Source organism: Protopterus annectens, chromosome 13.part0 (assembly GCF_019279795.1).
Source record: "Protopterus annectens isolate FY-2018-M chromosome 13.part0, PAN1.0, whole genome shotgun sequence".
In the NCBI taxonomy this organism is placed as follows: domain Eukaryota; kingdom Metazoa; phylum Chordata; order Ceratodontiformes; family Protopteridae; genus Protopterus; species Protopterus annectens.
In genome coordinates, this window is record NC_056747.1 from 474,213,601 (window position 1) to 474,238,612 (window position 25,012).

Below are 25,012 nucleotides of genomic sequence, written 5' to 3' on the forward strand. Positions count from 1 at the left end.
AAGCTAAGAACACAACCTGAATGGGCCCCAATAACATCTTAGGATGCCTCCGGAATAGTCTAAATATTACTTATCAGGACCACTGGAGCCATTATTTAACTGTACTCTTAAAACAGGCTTTGTGCCAAGTGAATGGAGGACTGCGGTAGCTGTATATTCACACAGACTGCAGAGAGGACAACCCAGAGATTTTCTAAACAGTCCTATTTTTGTGATTGATCGATCTTTATTGTTAAAAAGAGGTACGAGTGATAGTGAGCAGAAACATCTGCTTGCATTTGCAGTCATTGTAAAGAATTCCAGCTTTTGTTTGACTTTCACAACTTATATGGTCAGAGCGACAACTTTACTGAACTCAATTTAATCTTTGTATGTCCAAAAGACTTGTAAAGAAAAAAATGAAAAAAACTTAAAAGAAAAAACAGCTTGAAGAAACACCAAACTTGCACTTATTCTGAAACACAATGTAACTGGTAATCGCTTTCATTCAAAATGAACTTCTTCAGACCAAGTCACAATATCTCATTAACCCACGGTAAATAACCAGGTTAAAATCACATGATCAGTTAATTCAGTGCCTTAACCCTTTCCTTTTCAGTACTATTTTAAAACTTTCTCTGTCAATACCTGTAAAAACATATGCATTCGACTTAAATTGCCAGCAATATTCCTTCCAGTCAAGGTCATCCTCAGCATCCCACCTATACTCATAATTTGTCACTTGATCTATCACAGTAAAGAAAAATTTGCTGCTATTATCATATGGATGATGGGAAAGAACATGCCTGGCCAAAGCATTAGTAGTGTCATGCCTGTCTATTGCTCTCTTTCTGTCTTTCGGCTTTTCCCAGTTAGGGGTCGCCACAGCGGAACTCCGGTCTGCTAATGATTGGCAGTAGATTTTTACATGCTGGCTTGCCAGGCCTAATGCACGACCTTCAACGAAGGAACGCCCATTCGCGCATGTCGACACACAGAAGACGCTCTGAGAGTCGAACGTGCAACGTCTAACTGTGAGGCGACCACGCTACCGCAGCACCACCACCGCAGTCCTGTCTTGCTTTCTGGTGTTCATAAATCCTAAAATAAAAACACCTAGTGGTCCTTCCTATATAGAAGGCAGGGCAAGACCTGCACAGCGCTAAATAAACTACATATTTGGACTTGCAGTTAAAACAGCCCCTCATATTAAATTCAAAATTCCTTGCTGGTATCCTAATTCTAAAACCTTCTAAAACAAATGCACAGTAATTACAATTGCCACATCTAGACATCTCCTTTGAAACACTATCATCTAAAACATCTGCTGTCTTTTTTTAAAAATGCTCTTTTAAATTGTTTCCCCTTTTGTTCAAAACGGGTATGTGCTAAACTTTATAAATATCCTGAAAATTAGACAACGTCCAATTATCTTTTTATTACCTTTATCAACAGAATTATTCAACATACAAGCCAATGAATAATCCCCATCTTTCACTCAAACATTCACACCACTATCGGCACTCTCATGCTCTCCACTCTCTCTCCAACACTATTAAATGCCCTGTCTAACATAACAGGGTACCCTCTTTCACTAAACCTATTTAAGAGCACTACACATTCTGACTCAAAAAATCCAAAATCTTCAGTTAACCTACTAATTCGATTGAACTGCCTATTAATATTATTCTTGTGTGTTTTTTCCCGTTATTAATGATATATCTCATGTGCCTCTTATACAAGAGATTTGAGAGGTCACTCAGTGGAAATTCTAGCATGGTTAGAATTTTCTATTAGTTTTTGCCGATTGTTTTTTCTGTGTGACCTTTTCACTCATTGCTTTTAGTAGGGATATTTTGCAGACACCTTAATGGTAATGGACATCAACTGGGTATAAGAGCCCTGTGTTTCTAATCTTTAATCAAACAGTCCACTTGTGTTGTGCTGATGAGGCCTTAAGGCAGAAACATGCATGTCCACAGCTAGTGGGGTTTGGCTTTATTGGCCTGAATTTGTCCCTTAAACAACTTAAAAAGTAAAACGTCATAGGCATTCAGAATTGCCATATAGCTGAAACACCTGATGTTCATAAGGGTTATTTGCATATATCTCATGTGCCTCTAATACAAGAGGTTTGACAGGTCACTCAGTGGAACTTCTAGCTTGGCTAGAATTTTCTGTTAGTTTTTACTGATAGGTATTAATGATGGAGAAAATGTTAAAATAGTACTGAAAATGAAAGTGTTAAGGCACTGAATTAATTGATCGTGTGATTTTAATCTGGTTATTTATTGTGGGTTAATGAGGTACTGTGATTTGGCCGGAAGTTGATTTCAAATGAAAGCGATAACCAGTTACATTGTGTTTTATAATGAAGTGCAAGTTGGTGTTTTTCAAGCCGTTTTTTTTTTTTTCAATTTAATCTTTAGTTGTATATTGTTTGTGATTTTCCTCCTAGAAGTTGATTTAAATTCTTTCTGAATTCTGTGGTAACTGATTTTGATTATTTTCTTTTAGAATTCTTTATCCATTTGCAGCTGAATATGGATGAGTATGCCACTAATTTGCTAAAACACAAATATTTTTGCTGTGTAATAAATGTCATGTATATTTAAGAGTAACACTGGTGATCTGTATTCCTCATGTCAAAAGTCGGATGATTTGCTTACCAATATTAGTAGAGATTGTATACTTTCGATGACTATTTGCTTCTGCAGTTCGGATGGCTTGGAGAACTGTTACATATATTGACTGGAATCAGATGACTAATGTTAGACAAAGAGGAGGTAGAAGAAATTTATGAAAGGAAGTGTCTGGTCTGTAAAGTTCACTCATCCACTAGGAAACAGTATGTATTATCGCAACAAGGTTCCAAATGTGTCATAACCTGTCCTGGCACTCAGTAGGCTCAAGGCAGTAAACTAATCCTGGACGATGTCTCAGCCCTTCACAGGATACACACACACTTCAACTTCACTGGTCATAATTCTGGAGAGTAGCAAAAATAATGGGGTGGGGTTGGTGGTGGAGGGAGACAAATCAGGCACAAATTCTAAATATCGTAAATGACTTGGTTAATACAACAGGCTTTGCATCCGTAAGCATCTTCTGAATAGAAAGATATCCAAAAACTGTAATATCTGGCATTATATACTGACTTATTCCTCAGAGATTTACCAGCAAATCAAAAACTGTAGGAAGGACAAGACTGAAATAGAACACAAAATCAAGGGACGTTTTCCAAAATCAGGAGCAGATAGCGGGTATCACTTATTTCCTCTGTGTCCCACCCACACACACACAGGCAATTTGGAGGATTGGCAGTTTTGGATGTGGCAATGTATTGCCTTCGTATTGTTCCTAAAGGGCTCTGTTTCTCTGCATTTCCAAATTGACTTAAAACAGAGAATCATTTTTTTTTTCCCTCCGAATTACTGGAGTCTTATCAAGCTGGGCTTCAGTTGCTAAGCTGCTTTATGAAAGAATCGTAAATGTTTACAGCAGTTAAAAAGATACAGTTAAGGCAGATGAACAGATTAAGAACATGTTTATGCAGTTTCCAGAGTTGTGGAGCGAATATGAAAATACTTTGAAGAATTATGACACTGACAGATTTGGAACCTGGTTGTGATAATACCTAAGTACCCAAGATAATACCACTAATTTGAGCATTCTGAGGATTCAGAACATATAGAAGAAAATAAAGGAAGAAGTTCACAGTAGGGAAGAAAAATAAATTGATAAATGTCTGTAAAGCTGAGAGAATGCATACTAAAAAGCTCACTGCTTTGTTTCATGACCCTCAGATTACAGGGAATAACATTTTTCTATCAGAAAATGTTCACTCTACATAAAAAGGCATCATTTTTCCAAAAGAGGGTAGAAAAATGAGAAGGGGTGGATAAAAAGGAAGAAATCGAAAGTGGAAGGATTGAAGAACATTACTGTAAGAAAAAAAAGAGGTGAAAGACAGCTGTTGGCAAAATGGCTCAAGCTGTGGCTGTACAAAGCCATGTGGATGACAATTGTATGCTTATAAATGCAATAGGCAGTGAAAGTGGGATTAATAAGACTGATTCCTTTGTAATAATAGATATGTGCGAGTATTATTCAATTAGAAGTTGAGGATTCTTCAGATTTGGTCAGAAACAATACTGTAATTGGAGATTCAGATATTAGGGGAACTGATACATATCCTTGCGTTCCCTGTTGCAGTAGACTTTATGCTTGGGAGTTTTGCTTTTGGGTGGTTTAGCGTCTGGCCAGTATACAAAAGCCTACTGTTGCTTTAAGGTATGCCAAACATCACATAGGGCATAAAGGTGATGTCTGAACGTACCATTCTCAGAACTTCCTTAAGCCAATTTGAACGTATCGATCTGAATGTGTATGTTTTAATTGCCAGTTCTAATGCATCTTTCGTTCACTGGTTTGAGCAGGTACGTTTTGCTGCCATTGCAGATAAGTATCCCATTGGGGTTTTGTTTTTCCATAGCTTTTTTTTTGCTTTTGGAGTTAATGTCATGCAAGAAGGGTAAATGCCAGTGCAGAAGACTGATTCCCCATAAAGACCACCACAGTAAGTGTTTTTTTTGCCTAGGAGCATCTCATGACCATATAACCTGTTTGTCAAGCTTTCATACTGAAAACCCCGAGTACTAGGCTTTCTTCCCTTGCCTTGTATCTTGAGAATTAGCACCTTAAGCTTCTTGCTAACGATACAGTGGAAGGAACTTCCTGCTCAGGTCAGCTGTTAGGGAAGAAGGTTAACAAAAAAAAATGGCCAGACAGCTTCTGCCAGGTGTTTCTCCTGTGATCATTGAGAACTTGGAGTCTCGCCTGGCTTTTTTGTTGGATTCCTCTGCTGTGACTTGGTTGGAGGCCATTGAGGATCTGGCTTGCAGCATGTCTGATGATGCTTTGCAGGTATCCATTTTGGACATTAAGGGGAGGAAAAACGGTTGATTTCTGAGGGGCCTAGGAGTGTTATGCAGGTTATAGTTGGGGAAGTTCATACTACTGTTATTGAATGCCATCCTGGGTCAGATCCTTCTAAGTTGTATAGGGTGGATGTTCCTTTAAAGAAGAAACAAAAAAACTAAACCTTTTTCCTGCTTCTAGGGATCCACAGTGAGTGGCAGGCCTTTACTAAGGGTTTGTTTAATGCTTTGATGGCATTCAAACTTCCTCAGGAGGTTTCTGTTCTGGTGCACCCCTGGTCCTCTGCTCTCCTTAAAAGGTTCAAGGAAAAGGATTCTGATGAGGAATCCCTTGGTTACTCTTCCCAAATTCCTTCTGCTTTTGACTGTGGGTCAGAGGAGGAAGAGGAATCTAGTAGTCCTAATACTCCCTTTGAAGAAATTTCATTTGGGGACACAATCACCAGGATGATGGATTTTTTTTAAATGGGATTGTGGTTGAGTCTTAGAAATCCATAAGAAGGTACTGTGAGTTCTTGCACACGAAATCTCCAAAACCTTCTGCTATTCCTCTTGTTTTGGCTGCTTTTTCCAATGCCTCTAAAACTCCTGATTCTGTGCCCCCTGCTCCCAAGAAGCCTGGTAGGTTTTATAAGGTCCCTGAGGATTACAATTTGTTGTACAAATGTCCTGCTGCTGACCCCTCAGTGGTGTTTGTAGATTGACAAGCCCTCAGTTGCTCCCTTTGCCTAAGTTGCTGTCTTCTGATAAAGACAGCAGAACCATGGAAAGGCTAGGTAAGAAGGTTTATACCTCAGCCACCCTGGCTTTTAGGGCTATTAACTATTGGATACATATGTCCAGGTATGTGTTAGCTGTTCTTTATCAGGCTTGTCAGCTTATTTCTGATCTCCCAGACTCAGAGGGTAAAACTTTGGCTCTTTCCTTGTTAGGGAGTTCCTCTAGAGTGGTTCGTCATTCTTTCAAATATAGTTGATGCAGCAGATACCTCTTCTAGGGCTGCTGCTTTTGGTTCAGTGTTGGAGCTATTCTTGACTTAGGCTTCAACCCTTACTTGATGATATCAAGGCAAAGTTCAGGGATGCTCCTCTTGATAAACTCTTGTTTGGGGAAGTGGCTGTTGGTTTAAGTCCCTTCAGGATAAGGGGAAGGCCTTACAGGAACTCAAACGTGTTTGTCTTTCCTGTGCCTAAATTTCAGAGAAATTATCCCAATAAGCCAGCCTTTGTTTGCAGACAGTCTCATCCTTTTAAGAGCAAAAAGAGTGGCAGGCAGCCTCTTCCTGCTATGGCTACTCCGACTACAGGGATTCGGAAGTCTTACTTTCCTGGTAAATCAGGTGCTGTATGACTATTCATTTTTTTCTCAGCCACATTCCTCTTTCTCTTCCTGTTTGGCTTGAGATTACTCAGAATTCTTGAGTTCTGTCCAGCATTCATCCGGGCTATTTCATGGTGGTGGAAATCCCATCCCCTTTTTACGGGCATTCCTCAGCCTCCTTGTGAAAGTTTTTTTTCTCAGAGGTTCTTTGAGATATTTTGACTCTAGGTACTATTCAGGACAGTCCCATCTCCCAAAGGGGAAGGGGGTTTTACTCCAGTGTGTTTCTAGTTCCCCGAAAAGAGGTTACACGGAGACCAATTCTCGACCTTTCTCATCAAAATACCTTTCTGAAGGTGCCTCCCTTTCGGATGTCCCTTCAGAAGACTCTTTTCCTCTTGCTCTCTCACTCCAGGCCTATATGGTGTCTCTTGATCTCAAGGATGCTTATCTCTATTTTCTGATCCATCCCCTTTTCAAGAAGTTAGTGTTTCTATGTTGGTTTGTCGCATTTTCAGTTTTCCGCTTTGCCTTTTGGCCTTTCTACTGCCCCAGGAGTATTCACCAAATGCCTCGCTCCTCTGTTTTTTTGAAGGCTTCAGGGAATCCAAATATTTCCTTATTTGGATGACCTGCTGATTCAGGCATCCTCTCCAGTGATCCTTTTGCAAAATCTTCATTTTGCCATTTCCCTCTTAAGATCCTGGGCTTAGTCTTCTCCGACTCTTCAGGATTAGGTCTTTATGGCTTTCAGGATTCAGACTGTGCCTATGCTGGCATCCCTGCCTCTTCCAAAGACCTTAACTCGTTTTCTTTTTTCAAACTCTTCTTCCTTTGGCCTCCACTACAGCCAGGGAGTTTGAGAGCTCTGGGTTTCATGGCATCCACCATTCCTATGCTCCCGCTGGCCAAACTCCACATGAGAACGTTTCAGTGGTTTCTGAAGTCAATTTGACTTCAACATGCACATACTTTAGACTTTTGTAGTTCCTCCTCTTCCTTGTCTCAAGAAGGAACTTCAGTGGGGGATGCAGAAGTTGTTTTTAAATCCAGGCTCCCTTTTGATTCCACTGTTCCCTCTCATGAGTTGTTCACAGATGCCTCAGAAGTGGTACGTGGAGCAGCATTTGGCAACTTAAAGGTACATGGGGTGTGGTCACCTCTTCAGAAGAAGGAACACATCAATGTTAGAGATGAAAGCTCTTATGCTTGCTCTTCAGACTTTTCATCCTCTTTTTTTTTTTTTTTTTTTTTTTTTCTCCAGGCCCCCTCAAGGTATTCAGAGACAGTACCACAGTGATGTGGTATATTGGCAAACAGGGAGGAACAAGATCTTACCTTCTTTGTCAGTTGGCACTCCTGATATGGGATCTTGCTGCCCAGTGTCAAGCAACTCTTCAGGCATTTTACATCCTTTCAGGTCAAAACATTGTGGCAGATGGACCAAGCAGGTCTTTAACTCAATCCCACGGATCACAGGGATGTGTTTCTGGACATTGTCCAGCAGGAGGATACTCCTTAGGTAGATTTGCCTCCCCTCTGAAAAGACAACTTCCTTTATTTTGTGCCAGAATCTAAGGTCTTCTGGTGTGGAAGGTGGATGCCCTTGCTTTTTCATAGAATGGGATGTTTTCATTGTGTTTTCTTCCCTTCCTCTCATTCCAAAAGTCCTGTTCAGAATTCAACAGGACACTTCCAAAATCTTTTGTTGTCTCCCTTTTGGCCAAGACAGTTTTGGTTCCCTCTTATTCTGCATTTAGCCAGGGGCAATCATCACAGGTTACCTCACAGGATGGATCTACTCACACAAGACAAGGGATCTCATCAATTCCCAGCTATCCCACTCTTCATCTGACACTGTGGGTGACAGGATTTTGGTTTCACAGACTTTTTTTCTGAGGACATGCTGAGGGTCCTGCAGGAGGCCAGGAAACCTACTACTAAGAAATCTTGCTTATCCAAATGGAAGAGGTTTTCTCTCCGGTGTCTGTCCCATAACCTAGACCCACTTACTGTGAATATTCCTTTGGTTCTCTGTCATTTGTGTGAGTTGCTCAATGCTGGTTTGGCCTGTTTTATTAAGGCCCATGTATCCGCTATCTCTGCTTGTTTGCCTTTATCTGCTAATTTAGCTTCTAGATTTAAAGCTAAACAATTTCTTAAAGGCATCTTTCATATTGGACCTCCCAGGAAGCCTGTTCCTCCTCCCTGGGATCATAATTTTGTTTTGGAGAAGTTGACTCTGGCTCCCCTTGAGCCCGCTGCTTCAGCTACCTTGCAACATTGTTTTGGAAGACTGATCTCTTGTTGGCCCTTGACTTCTGCCAGACAAGTGTCTGATTTGAGCCCTTATGGCTGCCTTCCTTTTTTGTTGTTTAATAAGGACAGGGTGTCACCTCACAGCAAGATCCTCTGCTGGTGTGCCTTCTGTGCAGAGTCTGCATGCCCTCCCTGTCGTCGCTTGTGTTTCCTCCGGGTGCTCCAGTTTCCTCCCACATCCCAAAGACATGCTGTAGGTGGATTGGACACTCTGAATTGGCCATAGGCGTGTGTGCCTTCTGTGGAAGGTTGGGTGTGAGGCTGGCAACTTGACACTGTAAAAACTCCACTGCCAGTCATGAGTGGACAGGTGATCTGCTGTGGTGACCCCTAACAGGGAAAAAGCCAAACGAAAAAAAGGACAGGGTGTACTTGTGTACTAATCATTCTTTTATGCCCAGGGTGGTTAATGTGTTGTCACTTAATCAGTGTTTTCATTTGCTTCTTTTTTCCTCCCTCTCTGTACTCTGCCAGTGAGAGGGTGTTGCATACTTTGGATGTGCGTAGACAACTGAGCTTTTATTCGGATAAGACTAAGTCCATTTGAAAATCTGATAAGGTTGTTTCTTTTCATTCTAGGTCCCTAGGATTAGCTGCATCCAAGCAAGCTTTTTCTTCTCGAGTCTCAAAGGCTATTTCTTTTGTTATACTTTTCATGGTAAGAGCCTTCCTTCTTTAAAGGCTCATTCTACTAGAGCTGTGGCTTCTTCTGGTGCTTTTTTTCAAGGGGTTAAATGCTAAGTCCGTTGTTGAAGCAGCTACCTGGACTTGTGTATACTTTTACCAAGCACTACAAATTGGATGGAATCTCCAGAGCTGGAACTAGTTTTGTTGGGGTTGACCTTCATGGCTTCTTAGAGGGCTGTTCTGGTCCTTTCTCCTTCCAGGTTTCTTCTTGAGCTTTGGCACTCTCCCAAGCATAAAGAATACTGCAACAGGGAATTGCAGGACATGGTACAGTTGTATAAACTGTTACCATAACAGTAGAGGTCCTTTCCTTCACTGTTGCTGTACTCACTAACTCCTTCCCTCCTCCTGGATGTACTTGTTACTACTATGTTTTCTTTGGACTGGTGTTCCTACTGGGACAATCCGTTCTGAGGATAGTACATCTGGACGTCACTTTTATGCCCTCTGTTATGCGTGATGTATGTGTGTGATGTTCGGCATACCTGAAAGCAACAGTAGACTTTTTTATACTGGCCCGGATGTCGGGCTACCCGAGACGAGAATCCCAAGCATAAAGAATACTGCACCGGTGAAGGAAAGGACATTTACTATTTTGATAAGATTTTACACAGTTGCACATTTTGCAGATAGGATAATGGCCATCAAGTAGTGTTATGCTTGCAGGATTGAAAATAGAGGATGTGAGAGAGGCCTTAGAATGCCTTAAAGTAAGGTAGTACGGATCTGCTTTTATCCGTGTCAGTACAAATGATCTGATCTGCAAGAACTCTGGCTGTTAGGGAACTTGCATCCCTCATTGATAGCATAGCTTGTACAGATTTAGGGCATATTTTTCATAGATCACGTATAGAAAGGAGAGTCCGGTCATTGTGAATGAAAAGCTTGTATGGGTAAAAACGTACATGAAAGAAAATCACCTTTTTAAAAAAATGGAAATGTGTGGAGCATCTGAGCCCAATTTTGGGCGCACACATGTTCAGACAGGATGGTGTGCACTTGTCAAGATCAGGGAAAATAATTTTTGCAGCAGATATTTTACAGTATTTGACAAACGCAAAGCTAAAAGTCTCGTTGGAAAATTTGCTACATTGCCACAAGATTGTGAAACATTGAGTGGAAATCAGTTCCGTCAGGATACAGATGTTTTTACTGTAACAGACATTCTAACAAAAATCAGGTGGAGGTGGTATGATTATTTTAGACATGATCTGATTATTACATGTTCAGTGATGTCACAGTTACAAAATCTGCAGTACTGATGTTAATAAAGACAACCCTAGAACTTAGTTTTACTGCGCTAAAAACTACTTTCTTGCGGTCCTTGGGTGCTTTTTTCGGTGTTTTGGAGTTTGGTTTTATGTTACACCTTTGCCTAATAGCTGCTGGTTATTTAACCCTAGAGCATATAATTGTTTGTGTATAGACCACCAAAGTCAAGTGCTGATGAGACAGAGGAATTTGTATTTCTTGCATGAAATTCAGGAGTGAAAAAATAGTGGCTTGGTACTTTACCAGAAACAGACTGGAATAATGATTAAACACCATTGCTATGGAAGTTATTCACAATGTATGTTCAGGAACAGCAGTTGCTTCAGGCTGTTTTTTTTTTGGGGGGGGGGGTGGACTACCTGGGAGGGGAACATACTAGACACCATTGCGCTCCAAAAAAATATTATGACTTTATATCAAGTTTTACTAATGTTGATGTGCAGTGATCATGGGATTATAAAGGTTAATTTGTTGCTAGATAATTCTGCCAAAATGAAATCTAAACCAATGCACAGAAGCTAAATAACAGATTATATGAAAGCAAAACAGTCAATATGTATAACTAATTGGAGTGATGCATTGAGTTGAAAAACTGCAGAAGGAATGTTAAGTTTTTAGAGAGAAATTGTTTAAATGCAAAGATGGTAGGCATCATGATGTAGGCACACGTTGTCAAACAGATATACCCATAAGAATAAGCTACTTGATTAAGGTGAAAGACAAGACATGGAAAAGATGTCGAACTACAACTTTGAAAACTCAGACAAGCTGAGCTGAACAGACAGATTAAGCACATTGTTATAAAAGATCATAAAAATTTTGAAGAAAATTTATATAAAGATAGCATAATAGGAAACCATTATATAGATGTGCAAGATGTGGAAGGAGTTAAAGGCATACAAATTGGTGATGTGTGTAGATTCTAAAATTTAATGTGAAGTTCAATCTCGCTGTTCATTCTTCACTGATGGGTTCAGAGCCGATCCTAGGCTCTTACACGACCGACTAGCAAGCTCAAAGTTTTCCAGTAGCTCGAGACACAGCCCCTTATCCCACAATGCACTGCTGGACTTACCTCAGATCTAGTTTGCCGCGGCATGGATCTCTTGGTTTCCAGTGTTGCTCGAGACTATTGTGGGAATTTTCAACTTTCAGCAAGTTTTTCTATTGCATTTTTATATCTTTCTACTATTATAATTGTATAGTATTACCTGGTTTAGCAGATTTTTCTGTTTTTTTCCCCTTTTCCACAGTAAATCTCTACTGATTTCCTTTGGCCTGTTGGCCTTGGGCCTTTTCTTACAGCTTGTTAGATTAGAGTTGCCCTTTCTGGGCTTTTTGATATTGGATTACTCTGGTTACTAGTTGCCTTTTTGGGCTGTTTTGTGCTGTCTTTTTGCATTGCTGTTTGTAGTGAATTAGATTACTCTTTTCTGATTTAAACTATCTTGTATAGTTAAATAGTGTTGTTTTTTGATCTTGTGAATTTTTTTTTCAAGTAGTTAGTTGCTATGCCTGAAGAAAGGGAAAAGCATCCTAATTCTGGGTTCAAAAAGTGCCCAGACTGTGGACAAAAGATGTCCGTTATGGATTCCCATGTGCAGTGTGTGTACTGTTTGGGTGAGGTGCATCTGCAGGGGTCATGTAGTATCTTCCACTCCTTTTCTACTCGAGTACTTGCAGAAAGGAAGAGGAAGTTAATTGACGGGTATTATTAAACACCCTTTCTCAGAGGCATTGTCTGACCAGGATGGGGCCAGCAGATAGTCCAAATCTTCCTCAGAATCCAGGACAAAGAAAGGGAAAAGTTGTAAAGTTGTGACTTTGGCTCCACTGACTTTCGAGCCAACAGCCTGTTCTTTTCAGACCCGGGACACTGCTCTGGAACCGGATGCCGAAAAACCTTCCTCTGTACTTCTCCATTCGGCTTTATCTATTCACTCCTCCAGGTCTTTGGTCAGCCTGTCCGATCTGGATATGGACCGGCTGGTTCAGAAGCTCTTAAAGGCACCAGGCCTAGCTAAATTGCTGTCGGCTCAGACCCAACAGTCTTAGCCGAAGACCATTACTCCTGAATTGTCTGCTCCTCCTCTGAACCATACCGGACGTTCGGAGCCAGAGGAGGCCGACCTGATTGTGAATCCCTTGGAGCAGACACCTGCTCCAGTGTCATCGGCTCCATCTGCTGGGACGTCCTTTGCACTGACCGGGGACTCTAGGAGCTGACACTCTCCGGTCTGGTCCTGGGAGGATAGTCGCACCAACTTGTCTGTGCCGAGACTTCCTCTCGGGGCTTCAGCTCAGGTGAGCTCGACTCCTACCTCGGACATGGAGCCCACGGCTTCGGTTCGGGAGGGGATCAGCGGCTCCTGATCCGTTGACTCTTCATTGGAGCCATGGTGCATTCAAAGCCATGAGCCGAGTGCCGTCTCCTAACATTTCCTTATCCTCCAGGTCTGGCCTCTTCCTCCCCTAAAGTGCCTGTGTCAGTTTGTTTCCTCCGGTCATCCCAAGCGTAGAGACCCAGAGCCTCAGGTAGCCCCACAGAGTGCTCCCTGCTCTTCTGAGACCTCTCCAGAAGCTCCCCCTGAACAATTCCCCAGGAAGAGATTATGCAAAAGGAGGCATTTGGACTCCCCACAGGAGTCTCTAACATCAGACACCGACTTGGATGAATCAGAATGGTCCCCTAGATCACCCTCTGTGGACATCTCCTTTCAAGAGATTCTTGAAATTCTTAGGCAGAGGGGTGATTGGCAGTCCAAGAGCCCTACTGAGGATGAATCTGTTCTCCTGAAGGCGTTTGGGTCTCAACCTACCACCTCTTGGGTGTCTCCGCCCTAAAATGAGCTTATGGATCTGGTCTCTCGTATGGCGTGGGAGTCACCAGAATCTATGGAACCTGTCCCTAGTAGGCCTAATAAGTATATTTCTGCCCCCGTAGATGAATCCTTTTTGACCATGGGAATCCCTGTTGATGCCATGATGGTGGCGGCAGCCACCGAAAAGGAAATGTCTGAGACTTCCTCGTCTGTCCATCCTCCTAACAGAGAATCTGGGATCATGGATAGATATGGGAAATGCATGCTTAGTTCAGTGACTTTCTCACTCAGATCACTGAACTACTTGACCCATTTTACCAGACTGCAGAGAGATCTCCTTAAGGAGTTGGGCGATACACTCGTAGCTACAGCACCCTGAAGAGTATCTGACAAAGTTGCTACCCAGCTTGCTATCCTTAATTCAATAGTTAACTCGTACATGCTTCTTGTATCTTAAGCATCTGATGGTTTGAGTAGAGCTGCAGGTACAGGAATTGCTCTTTGTAGGCATGTCTGGATTCCACTCTGTTCCTTCACGGAACCCTTCAAGTCTTCCTTTACGAATACCCCGTTTGACAGCTCCATCCTTGTTTGGGCCAAAGGTGAAGGAGACTTTGACCAGGTGTGAACAAGAAGGAAAGACAGTCTGCTGTCAGTCCATTTTTCCACCCCCACTCGACCCTTTCCTAAAGGTCAGAGGGGAGGAAAGATGTGGTTCCGGAAAGCCCAAGGAGTCTTTCAAGATGCACGTGGAGAGCCCCCATCCAGAGGCAGAGGAGGGGGTTGCAATGGAAGACACCGCCCTCACGGCAGAGGGGGTCCGCAACACCAGGGTGACAGAGATCACTTCTCTGGTCAGTCCTACCAGCGCTCCTGAAGGGGAGGCCCAGCTGTCCTACTCTGGAGACAGTCTGGGATCGCTTGTCATTGTACCCAGAAGCCTGGCTAGATATCGACAATTGGGTACAAAGTATCATTTCCAAAGGGTATTTCATACCGTTCTCCACCCAGCGCCTCCCCATCAAAAAAATCCTGGATGTTCCACCCAGTCACAGGGAACAAGCAACAATAGAGGTACGCCGATTTCTAGTAAAGTCATCCAGCCAGTCCCGGCAGACCAAACAGGATTCAGAACTTAGTCAAGATTCTTTTTGGTTCCAAAGAAAACAGGGGACTGGAGACCCATTTTGGATCTCAGCAGACTCAACTCAATTGTGAGGAAAGAGAAGTTCCAAATGTTCACACTACAGTCCATACTTCCCTTTTTAGGGAAGGACAATTGCATGCGCTCGATCGATCTCAAGGATGTGTGCTACCACATAAAGATGGCCAGACCATCCAGGGATCACCTGTGTTTTCAGCTGGGAGCCAGTCATGATCAGTTCTGAGCTCTGCCCTTTGGTCTCACTACAGCCCCCAGAGTGTTCACCAAATGCATGGCAGTAGTCACGGCTCACCTGAGGCGTCTAGGATTCCAGGTGTTTCCGTACTTGACGATTGGCTCCTTACCTCCACCACCAGGCATCAACTTCTTCAAGCGAAAGAGGCTACTCTGACATGCTGCAATCGGCTAGGCATTACATTCAACTTCGAAAAGTCTGTCTTGTTGTCATCGCAGCATATCGTTTTTATAGGGACAGAATTAGACATGTCAATCACCACTCTTCTTCCACCAGAAAGGGTTTGTATTCTTCGCCAGCACATCACGTCCTTGGTATCAAAGAACAGAGCACCAGCTGCAGAGGTATTGAAAGTACTAGGATTGATGGCAGCAGCAATATTGGCAATCCCATTAGCAAGGATGCATACGAGGATCCTTCAGTGACTCCTGTTCACGCAATGGTCTTACCAAGAACTTCTAATGAATCACACAATCCTGATGAATTCCTGCAAGAAGGATCTTCAGTGGTGGTTGACGTCCCTTTATGCTACCCCATGCAGTTGCCACTGTGACCACGGATGCTTCCCTGATAGGGTGGGGGGGGCATTTTCAGGGAAAGACTTGCCCAAGGCACATGGACAGATCGAGAATCACATCTGCATATCAATGTCCTGGAGATGAGAGCAGTACTTCTAGCGTTGCAATACTTTCAGGACTCTCTTCCTCTAGGGACAATTGCAATACACACAGACAACATGTCTGTGGTCTGGTACCTGAACAAGCAAGGCGGGACCAAGTCTTAACCCCCTTTACCGAGAAGCCCTCAAGAGTATGGCAGTGGGCAGTGTCATCCCAGCGCTTTCTGTTAACGCACATCCTGGGCAAATCCAACATCATAGCGAACAAATTGAGCAGGGCAATTTTATTGCCCCACGAGTGGTCCCTCAAACAAGAGATTGCGGACAGGACTTTCCGCAAATGAGGCCAGCCCTCCTGCGACTTGTTTGCCAGTCCTAACAAATGCAGAAGCTATTTTGCCCTTATTCCCCCACCAGGTCAGTCCCCGAGGGATGCTTTTGTCCACGATTGGCCACAGGGTCTCCTCTGCGCATTTCCTCCAATTCCTCTGATGCCCAAAGTTTTACAGAAAGCAAAGTTGCTGGGACGGACAATCATTCTTATAGCCCCTCATTGGCCTCTGCAGATTTGATTTCCGTTTCTTTACCATCACATTCTGGAAGACCCATGGATCCTGGACCCAGTTCCGGACTTATTGACACATCCATCAGGAGATCTTCATCCATCCATCAGGGGATCTTCATCCATCATTGCAGACACTGAAGCTAACTGCTTGGCTGCTCCAATTCCCCGCATAGCCAGGCTTTATAATCTTTCCCATGATACTAGTTAAATTTTGTTGGCTTCCCATAAGCTTTCCACTAGAAAGTTGTATCGTACTAAGTGGAAGAGATTTTCCATTTGGGCTTCCTCCCATAATATTAACCCTTACCACGCTCCATTGTCTTCTATTTTACAATTCTTGACAGAAATTTTCAAAAAAGGAGCAGCGTTTGCTACGGTGTGGGTACAACTAGCTGCTATATCTAATTTCCATCTAGGGATCGATGGATTGAATATTATGGCTCACTAATGGTCTAAAGCTTTTCTAAAAGGTTCCTTTCACATGAAGCCTCCAATGAAGACTCCTTATTCTCCCTGGAATTTGAATTTTGTTATCTCACATCACTCTTCCTCCCTTTGAGCCTGCATCATCTTGTGAGCTAAAATTTCTATCGTGGAAAACTATCTTCCTAGTAGCCATCACTTCAGCCCACAGTGTGTCAGAGCTCCAAGCCCTATCCATCAAGCCTTCTTATATATGTCTTTCATGCTGACAGAGTATCTGTTAGGACAAACCCATCCTTTTTGCCTAAAGTATATTCAGAGATTAACATCAGTCAAGTCATTGAGATGCCTGTTTTCTTCCCTAATCACAACAACAAATTGGAATATATGTTGCACATACTCTATGTTCACAGACAACTTAGGTTTTATTTAGACAGAACAAAAGAGATTAGGAAATCAGATCAGCTTTTTGTCTTTTTCTGAGGCCAGGAAAGGTAAACCAGTCAACAAAACAACTCGAGGCTGTTGGATTGTATCACTTACACCTATTCTTGTCGTAACATGTCCTTGTGTAGTAAGGTGAAGGCTCATTCAACCAGAGCAGTTTCTGCCTCTTCAGCCTTTCAAGCCAAATTACCTCTAGACAACATCTGTGCGGCAACCACATCGTCTAAACCTCACACTTTTATAACTCATTACAAAGTGGATAAGGCCCCCAGGGACAGGGCTTCATTTGGTTCTACAGTTCTGAAGAGTGCATTTCCCTGAGTCACCCAGGGTTAGGGTGCTAGGGACGCTACCCATCAGTGAAGAATGAATGGTGAGATTGAACAACTTCACATAAAGAAGTTATGTACTCACCATAACGTTCCATGTGAGTTGTTCCATCTTGCCTTCATTCTCACGTCCCTCCCTCCTTCCCCCCTCCTGGCTGGCAGTTGACCAGGAGGCGGTCTTCATCCTGGTTTCTCAATGTGTCTTCATTCCGAGGCAGAATAATTATTGTATCTCTGTATGGTATGCAGCAAACAAGATTGGAGGTAATTCCAGCAGTGCATTGTGGGATAAGGGATTGGGTCTCGAGCTACTGGAAAACTTTGAGCTTGCTAGTTGGCCGTGTCGGAGCCAAAGATCAGCTCCTAAACCCATCAGTGAAGAATGAAGACGAGATGGAACAACTCACATGGAACGTTATGGTGAGTATATAACTTTTTTCTCAGACACAACAGACAAAGGATATATTTACAAAATCTTATGCAGAGCAGGCTCCACAAAGGGGGTGATAGGTTACTTCGATGTCACTAGGACAACTTCAGGTACTAAAATTAATTTTATTGTACTGAGAAAGAACTATGCAAACTGGTTCCAAAAAAAAAGCACTGGGAGGAGGCGGACTTAGTAGTAATGACCCAAGAACACTTTACCAATAGCCTAAAGTACCATTATATTCATTATTTGCTAGGTCACAGACATGTGGAGAGATTCCTCAAGACACTAGACATGCACTTATTAAACCTATCTTTAAGGGAATGGGGAGTAGGGCAAACCCAGAGTCACATAGAACCTTAAGTCTACTTTTTTGTTGTGAATAAAATAGTGGATAAGGTACTATTGGATAAGTTTTTGACAGAATTGGAAAGACTGGGACTGAAAACCATATATATCAGCATGTATATGTTGAAACTTGATGTATTACCAGGTCTATATCAGAACATCGAAGTATTAAAACTTTGAATGTTCTGATAGCGAACACTAAGAATAGCGAAGCTGCAGAACAGCGAATTCTTTCCTCGGGGAAAGAATTTGGTTTGCCGTTTCTGTGGCTTCGCTATTCTTAGCGCTGTAGTGGAAAGTTACGGGTTGGGTTCAGGTAAATGTGCGATTATTTGTACGTTAGGGTTAAGGGCGGTTTAAGTGAGTTAGGGTTAGGGCGCGGGTTAGGTGAGTGTGCGATAGTGACTGACCTTACGGTTAGGGTTTCGGTTAAGCTAAGTGGGTAGATAGTGTATGTTTAGTTTAGTGTAGTGTTAGATGTAGGAATTTAAGTGCGTGTGTGTGTGGTTGCTGTTTGTTTGATGTGCTTGTGTTGTGTGTGTGTTTCGGAGCAGTGAATTTTTTCCATGGGAAAAAATTCGCTGTTCTGAATGTTCGATATTTTCATGTTTAGATGTTTTGGGGCCGATGAAACAGCGTTTGCTATTTTCATCTTTCGATAATGCGATAAATGCGTATTACCACCTGTAACATGATGATCTCTTGCAATATAATAGATATGAATGAAAAATTGTGCTGTGATGTAATTTATATAAATTTAACATCAGCATTTTACAGGGTCATACATAAAACACCGATCAGTAAATTAGAAAAACTAGGTGTTGGTCTACTCTTGATAAGATGGATAGCTGCATTGCTTACAAATAAGACATGGCAAGTATCGTACAGCAATTGGACAGGTAAAATTCTTGGTTACAGTCAGGGTGTCCATGAGGCTCGGAACTAGACCCATACTTGTTGAGATTGTATCTTTCACATCTGTCTCTTTCATCTGAAGTGTTCTACAGCCTGTATGCAGATGATTTGAAACTGAGTAACAGGGCATGTCTGCAAAGGAAATTGAGTAAATTGACCATTTAGGCACAGGAGAATATGCTGATAACTACGTCAAAAACTAAGCATGTGATATTTGGGAGACTAACTGAAAGGTGAATACAGCACATAGTGATTTGAAACTGAACTGTAGGTTGTATAAAAAGGTTTATAAAATCTAGAAAATCAGAAATTAACTCATTGTAACCGCATTACACTCAAAACTTGACTATGGAATAATCATATGGAAACCTTAGAAGAAAACAAACATGAGCAAACTGGAAAGAGTACAGTGAAAATGCACCAAGGGCATCCACGGATGTGAAAATTAGTTATTGTGAAAAACTAAAACATCTGAACTTGTACAGTTTCTCATACAGATATTTGAGACCCTATTAGATATATGCGGTATTTAGAGACTTGTACCTCTGGGAATGTTTGGGGTTATCAAAAAGTAGTAGAGAATAATCAGACAAACCTGCACAGAATGGGGGGTCAGAATGGAGAGAAAAGTTGACAAGCAAAGGAGAGTAGTATTGTTGAAACTGACTTCATCCTTAACTCTTGGTGAGTACCTTCACGAGGTGGACCTTGTTTTTTCACAAAATCTCACCAAGACTACACTGATATATAGACTGTATTTTATATAGCATATATTATAGACAGAAGTAGGTCAAAAATTAAAAAAAGATAGCTAGGGGGCACAAGACACAGGATAAAAAAGTTCCCAATCCTGGTAGGCACACTGGTTTCAGGACTGGAAAAAAATGACAGTGTAGAATCCTCAAAATATGGAAACGTTTCAATAATGGGGCCAGACTCTGGGGTGGGTGGGGTGGGGTGGCCACCCATTGTAGAAGGAAGTAGCAGTCCACAAAAATCACAAAAAAGATAGGTCAAAGAAGAGCCGTAAAGACGATAGAGTGGACTATTGAAGAAATTATGTATTGTTACCATTATGCAAAAAGGCCAGAATTTCCTGACACGATATACAAAAAGATTGAGAAAAATTAGAGGAAAGAAAAGTACTTCAACAAGAAAAACTATCAGAAGCCTCAAATAAAAATGTGTTCATTAATACAACATATTCGTGGAAAACATTATATAGACCAAGAAACTTTGATCTGTTTGGAAAAAGAAGCATCTGAGGAAGTATGGAAATATAAACAACAAAACCTAGGGATTTTTGAAAAGTATAAATAAGAAATATGGACATGAAGGGAAAAAAAGTATGTGCAATATTTATGTAAAGTTAAAGCCAGATTAATCGCTACAATAATAAAGGCATCCCCAAAGATATTCAAAGAGAAATACAGCAAAGGCATCCAGATATGGAAAATCTCACAATAACAAAAAAAAAATCACAAACTGGGAATGTAGAAAAAATGATTTAGTGAAGTAGAAGCTAAAAAAAAAATAGAAGTTGAAGTTAAGGAATGCCTGCGAAATGAAGAATTTGGTGTAGAAGGTCCAACACAGGTTACATCACAGCATGGTAGAACCAAGTCCCCAATGTACAGAGAAACAGGAAGATCAGGAAACATCTGAAGAAGAAATACGGACATGGGAAAGAAAAACAGATTTAATGTGGTGTAATATTTGTGAAAAGGAGGAAGCAAAACTATTCAATATAAAAAGAGCAGCACCAAAGATATTTGAAGAGAAATGTAGGCAAAGGAATTCTGACATGGAAAACTTTACAATACAAAAAATAAGACAGAGGAAAAGTTGAAAAGATTAGTAATGGAGAAGTTAAAGAAATAAAATCAGAGTCTATGGAGTACCTGCAAAGTGAAGGATTCAGTGTAGAAAATCTAACTCAGAAAACACCACAGCAGGATACAATGGGCATCCAAATTGAGGAGAAACCAGTGGAATGGGAAGCAACAAGTTATTTGCCATTTGAAGATATCTTGGAGCTTTTCACAGGAAACCAGTATAAACGCTCGCTTGAATCTAGACAGCAACAGAAGGAACAGGAAACTCTGGCAACTCTGCAGTCAGTGTTGAGTGATTGGCCAATTCCCATATGACAGAGCAATGGATGATGCAGGATGAAATTGAAGAGTGTGTGCCACAGGAAAATGGTATAGAACTTTCTGTAGAATGCCCACAGGAAATGGAGAACAAAAATGTGCCCTCAGTTTAGAAGAAAATGAGCTAAGAGAAGAGTTACTTGATTTATTAGAGACATATTAAGATCAATGAGAAGTAGACTGCAGAAGGTCAGTAAAACCCAAAAAGTTAGAAGCTTAATAAAACAAATGAACACAGTAATTAGGACTGTCCATAGAGATCCATGCAATAAAAGTAAACAGGATGCATTACTGTGCAGTTAAATAACAGATAAAATTATACCACAAGAACACATGGTAGTAAGGGAAAGGAAGTGCAGAAATCAAATACCATCATGGATGTATCGGAATAGGTAAAATTTATAAAGCAATTAAAAGGAAGTGTCACTGTTAAGAGTATAGAAGAGGGAACAGATCAACAGAAATACAAAGATGTGGTAAAAGCAATGCGCAGTATTATAACATCAGGATTTATCATGCACTATCACAAATAAACTAAAAATATCGGCACAGACAGAAAAGCTTAGAAGATACACACGTAAATATAAAGAAGTGCAAAATGAGCAATTTATTGATGACCCAAAAAAGTTTTATAGAGAACTGGGAAACAAGGTAAAAGGAATTGAAAGACCACCAAAAAAAAGATGCATTTTGGAGAAGCATTTATGAAGATCCTGTGGAGCATAAAGATGTTAAATGAATAGAAGAAGTAAAAGAAAGAATAAGTTCAGAGGTATAGGATATGAAGTAGAATGAAGTAACAGCCAGAGAGACTGAAACAAAGTTAAGAAAAGCCCCTGATTGGAAAACCCTAGGCCTAGATACAGTGCTTAACTGCTGGTTAAAAGTATTAACATCTTTGTATGAAGATTTAGCCATGAGTAAAAAAAAAAAAACTGTTTGAGCACCTTGAACAGACAACTTGGTTAACAGGAAAAACAGTGATCCTACTTGAGTGAACCTGCAAGACCCCCTAAAAATTATAGATGAACAACTTGCCTTCCAGCGACGTATAAACTATTACACTGGAATTGATGCCAACAGAGTTTATAGTCATTTAGAAGAAGACTCCATTATGGCAATAGAGCAAAAGGGCAGTAAAAGAAAGTTGTATGGAAAACGGATCATTTGTTAGTCATAGTGGAGAACTGTAAAAAGGAAAAGAATCCAAGTATGGCATGGATTGACTGCAAAAAAAAATTTGACAGTATCCCACATTAATCAATAAACGAGTGCTTCAGAATGCATAAGATATGTCCTACATTAATAAATAACATCACAGTGACCATGAAACAGTGGCAAACTACTTTGCAGTTAAGCCATGATAAAGGACAAATTAATATTCTAGAGATAAAAATCCAAATGGGGGATATTCAAGTGAGACTCTCAAGTTGTTCTTTTGCCTTGCCCATAACCCATTAAGCTGTCTGCTTAACATATTAGGTAATGGCTGTAATTTGGTTCCCAGAAAGCAACGAAGTGTATAGTCTTCTCTTTGTCGATTTAAAACTGTATAGACCATCAGATGAACTGAAAGCACAACTGCAAGTAGTCAAAACTTTTTCAGATGATACAAGAATGTCATTTGGTCCTGATAAATGTGCAAAAGCAACCTTTAAAGCGGGAAAGCTGCAGCAGCAAGAAAAAATCATTTTGGGACAAGAATGTGATATAAAAGAACTTGAACAAGAGGGAGTGTATAAATATTTGGGAATTGATGAAGGATCAATAATAAAATATGAACAAATGCGAATAAAACTTAGGAATATTTTAGAAGACTTGAATTAATCCTGAAAATGGCATTGACATCTAGGAACAAAATTCAAGCTACAACACAGTTTGCTCTTTCTGTCGTAACTTAGTTTTGGAGTGATTGACTGGCTCCAAAAGGTGTTGAATAGATTACACAGGATAACATGAATGATGCTTCATGCTGATCAGATTTACAAAAATCAGTGCGTAACAAGATTATATATTCCCTGTTCCAAAGGCAGTATGGGCCTCCTTGAAATTGGTTACCTGTATAGATCTGCAGTCGTGGGACTGCATACATATCTGCTGACCTCACAAGACCTAATCATTGTGAAAGTTTTGGAACATGAGAGTAAATCTATGATGAATTCCCTCCTTAGCCTAGCAGTAGTAGTATATCAGAATCAAGCGAGAATGGAAATCAAACCAGAAGTAGATAAAAATCGGGCAGCAACTGAATGTGCCAAAAAAAAAAACCAAAAGAAAAATTATAAGGTGAAGGATCAGATGAGAAGGCAAGACGTCGAAAATGCATAAATATAGTTGCAAGTATAGAAAACTTCTGGAAGAACTTCATGTTGATCAAGACCGAATGCAGGAATGGTTAAGGAGAGGCGAAATTAAACCAAAAGATAAAAGTTTAATATTGGTGGCCTATGAATGTGGACTTGCATGCATGTTGGTTTAAAAAGTTTATTGAACATGTGGGAGAAACAAACATAGGTTTTATAAAACAGAATTGGAAACAGTTGAGCACCTTGTTGCGGGTTGTGATGTATTAATTGCAGGAGGGCTGTTTACTGAAAGGCATAATGTGGCAACACTGTTGTACTATGGATTGTGCAAACAAAAATATTGAAGTAGTTGAAAAACACTGGAAACGTGAGGCATCCTAGAAAATGAAGTCTACATCACATTGGATTACATGAGATTGCCCATTACTAACAGTTTAAAAGAAATGAGAAAACCAGATAGTGGTACATGACGACAAAAGTAGCACTGATCATTGAAATTGCTACACCCAGTGATTAGTGTCTTGTTTCTGCTCGCAAATACTGATATTTTATGACAGTCTCTCTGTAGACAAGTGTAATGTGGAAGAAAGATACCCAGACAGTTTGAATAGTTGTAGGCGCAATGGGACTAATAGTAAAAGAATCTACGATCGTATTTAGATACGTCACCAATACATGTAACTCCAGTTAAAATTTCAGAAGGCATTACTGGGCACATTGCGGGTGCTGCTAAGAGCATTTCTGGCTGACGTCAAAGATTGAAGCAAGACTAATTTGGTGAACCTTAATCATACTTTGACTTAGGAATGGGGTTCATTACCCTCATGGTATTAGAAAACCTGTAAGATTTGGAGAAAAAAAAAATAGGAATATATGATGGTCTGAAAGGAGATACATCAGCAAGCAAAGCGTAGTATTAGAATTGAATTCATCCTTAAGTCTTGATGAATATCTTCAGAAGGGGAGGGACCCTGTGTTTCACAAAATCTTACCAAGACCGTGATGGACTGTATATTATATAGCATATCTCATGAACAGAAGTAGGATAAAAAAATTGGGTGCACAAGACCCAGCATAAAAAAGTGCTCATTCCTGGTAGGCGCACTGGTGCCATGAATGGGAAAATAATGTGTAGAATCCTCAAGACATGGAAACGTTTCTACAGTGGGGCTAGGCCAGGCCCAGGGGGGAGGATCGCCCTCATGTAGAAGGAAGGGTCCACCAAAACTGATAGGCCACAAAAGAGCGATAAAGACGATAGAGTGGACTATTGAGGATAAGAAAGAAATTGAGTATTAGTATTATGCAAGAAACCCATTATTTCCAGACAGAAGCTAGATAAAAATATTGAAAGGAATTAGAGGAAAGAAGAATACTTCCACACAAAAAACTGTCAGATGCTTCAAATAAAAAAATGTGTTCATGAATGCAACAAATTTATGAAAAACTATATATAGACCAAGAAACCTGGGTTGTTTGTAAAATGAAGCAACTAAAGTAATGTGAAAATTATAAAGAACAAAATCTAGAGACTTTTGAAAGTTATAAAGAAATTTGGACATGGGAAAATCGAAAAATCTGATAAGGTGCAGTATTTATGCCAAGGAGAGAGAGCTAAATTAATCAACACAAAAAAGGCAGCCTCAAAGATATTAAGAGAGAAATACAGGCAGAGACATCTAGATATAGAACATTTCACATTAAAAAAATCAGAGGGAATGTAGAACAGAAAATTAGT

General features: G+C 40.8%; 1 protein-coding gene across 5 annotated transcripts in view; it reads left to right on the forward strand.

Moving 5' to 3' along the window:
- FKBP6 (FKBP prolyl isomerase family member 6 (inactive)) overlaps nucleotides 1-25,012 on the forward strand; it is a 1,232,999-nt gene that overhangs the window by 806,789 nt on the left and 401,198 nt on the right. The gene's annotated exons all lie outside the window — the stretch shown is intronic.